Raw genomic sequence first — 2,809 nt, forward strand, 5'->3', positions numbered from 1 at the left:
CAAAAAGTAAAAGATTCCAAAAGCAAAAGATATCAAAAGATATGGCAGCTGCAGGGGGCAAAGGAAAAGCTGACAGGTAACAGTAAACAGGCATGGGAGGGTCAGATAAAGGTACTGGTCAAGCATGGAAAAAGCAGATCTCAAAAGATAATGTCAGTCACTTTTTCTGTCAACCAATGGGGTTGGTGCGCATGCTGCGCCAAAAGTGGCTTTTCAGACATAAGATAGGTCAGGTCAACAGCACAGAAGATAAGACAACACAAAAGTAAACGGCTGGATTAAACAGAAGAAAAGACTCAAGACATAGCGCGAGAAAGCTTGAGCGCGAAGGCAGACACAGAAGGTCAAGAGTGCGCGAGCGCGAAGGCAGACAGAACCAACCTTAACGCGTCGCGGGAAGAACTACATTTCTAAGCGCGCCGCGGGAAGAACTTCAATTCTAAGCGCGTCGCGAGAAGAACTATAATCCTTAGCGCGTCGCGGGAAGAACGGTATCCATAGCGCGCCGCGGGAAGAACTAAAATCCTTAGCGCGCTGCGGGGACAGTTCGTCTCGCGTATCGCAGTAACAGGTGGTCTTCACGCAGGCTTCCTTGTAAGGAGTCTGGCGCGTGGAGCAGCGCAGACAACCTTAGGCGGGAAGAAACAAAGGACACAAAGAGAGAAGGGGTTCAAGGCTAAAGGGCGGGACGGCGACAAGAGGGAAAAGAAGGCGGAGAGAAGAAGAGGGACGGGACGGCGGGAAGGAAAAGAGAGGAAGAGGCGGGAAGGAAAATACATTATTATTATTAAAAGTAAATTATAAGTATAAATAGATATTAAATCATAAAAGAAAGAGATCGGATCGGAGAAACGGGTACCTGGGTCGGGTCGGATCGGGGCAGATGTCACAACAACCAACTAAACCCCGTATGTAACACCAGCGCGGTCCCCGCTATATACGCCATTACCATTATCTTACTTTGCGCTTGCAAAAACTTCACAATAGGAAAATTTAAAGCGTACGCAAACAATTGTGGGATCATCCATAGGGCCACTTTCCCTGCCGCGTGTGCAATCTCTTCGGTTTGCCCGATTAGTAACAGCATTGGGGTCGCGAAAATGTATAGGTTCACCATCAAAAGAGCCGTGGTTAATAGGATGACCCATGATCGTTGCATATACACGCCTAACATATCGATTTGTCCTGCGCCATATGCTTGCCCACATAACGTCTCCAATGCACTTCCCATACCGAGCTGCCAATTGTTCGCAACGTAAATTAGTAAAACAAAGTTGGGTGAATTTAGAGGTGTTCATTGTTCGGTGTGAAAATGATTAAACCGAAAAACAATCAAATTACAAATTTGGTTTTGATTTAAACAAATTATATATTAAATATTGACTATTTAAAACGTTCAACAAATCCCACTAATATTTTAGATCCATTTTATTTATTTCACGTGATCCAATAACCAATAATGACAAATTTTTAAACAAAAAGTAGGCCAAAAATGAGTATTTAAGTTATTTCATCGTGAAAAATACCGAATACATTAAATAATCCGAATTAAATAAATGGAATAAAAATCATGCTTATCTAAATTATATCATTTAGATCACACATGTTACAGTTTTAGTAGTTTTTTTTCTTTTAAAAATTAAATGTTAAGTGTTGCAATATACAGGCTTAACCCATTTCACATCTTTTTACCTTAACCATTTTATCATCCCATTATAATAAGAATAATTTTAGTTATATTTTAATTTTCGGACTTAAATCAATAATAACAAAAAACAGAAAAATAAACATAAAAGAGAATTATTTGTTTAATAATTCTATCGAAACCAAAACCGAAACTGAATCAAACTCGAACTCCGTTATCAGTTTAGTTCAGATTTGTTTGAATCGGTTCGGTTCAGTTTTATCTTTCACGTCAAAAAAAAACCTTTACACCAAAAACCGAATCAATAAACACCTACACGGCTACACCATAACAAATTTTATATAAATTATTAAACAAGTACGAACCATGATTCCTAACGAGAATCCAGCAATAACCGAATTCTCGACCGAAAAAGCCGCAAGATCAAGAGTCCCAACATGACCCGCAAACGTTTGCGTAACGGCCCCGAGAGAGTACCGACACACAGACGTGAAGATAGCGGGTCCCGCAAGGTACCAAAGCTTCTTTGACTCTATACCAAACCGGACAAACAGTTCCTTTGCTCCGGTGATAGGCGGTATGTCTTCGGTACCTGAGCGGAAGGTGACTGCCGTGGTGACATGTTTATTGGAGAGAAGCGGTACATGCGGGTCACTTTCCATTGAACCTACAGGAGGTTTTAAATTTGTAGAGGATGATTTGGTTCCACTCATATGAATAAGAAGTGATAATATATAACAAGATGGCCAGCCAGCCACCTACCCTCTAGTGATTCGCGGGTTTGTAATATCTTTTGTACACACATACTTAGAAAAACATTCATTTATTATTATTTGATCGGTATTAGGGGGAGGGGCTGATTCATTGTGATGGTATTTATCTTACTTTGACATTGACACCTCACCCCAATCAATTTCATCAATTTAGTAGAGGTGATAGTGTGGTGTGATGGTTTTAATTTTTTTTACAACTTAAAAGATAAAAACAATATTTTAATAGAACATATTACAACTTAAAAGTTATAATTAAAAAATAAAGTTACAATAAACAATTTACTCCTCGTTCGAATCTGGAAATTCAAAGCCTAAAGAACCTATAGTTTCAACTAAATCATATCTCAACCGATAGTGAATATCCTCATCCCGCAAGTCTAATTGCACATCC

General features: G+C 39.5%; 1 pseudogene across 1 annotated transcript; it reads right to left on the minus strand.

The window, feature by feature from the left end:
* Window positions 1–886: 886 nt before the first annotated feature.
* Window positions 887–2,480, minus strand: LOC143615378 (protein DETOXIFICATION 32 pseudogene; annotated as a pseudogene). Its single transcript, XR_013150464.1, has 2 exons — window positions 2,011–2,480; window positions 887–1,237 (listed from the first exon to the last, which is right to left on the minus strand). The product of XR_013150464.1 is annotated as a protein DETOXIFICATION 32 pseudogene (transcript).
* Window positions 2,481–2,809: the final 329 nt, after the last annotated feature.

Source organism: Bidens hawaiensis, unplaced genomic scaffold (genome assembly GCF_021521415.1).
Source record: "Bidens hawaiensis isolate Kalapana, Puna unplaced genomic scaffold, B.hawaiensis_p1.1 tig00042692_1, whole genome shotgun sequence".
In the NCBI taxonomy this organism is placed as follows: Eukaryota; Viridiplantae; Streptophyta; class Magnoliopsida; order Asterales; family Asteraceae; genus Bidens; species Bidens hawaiensis.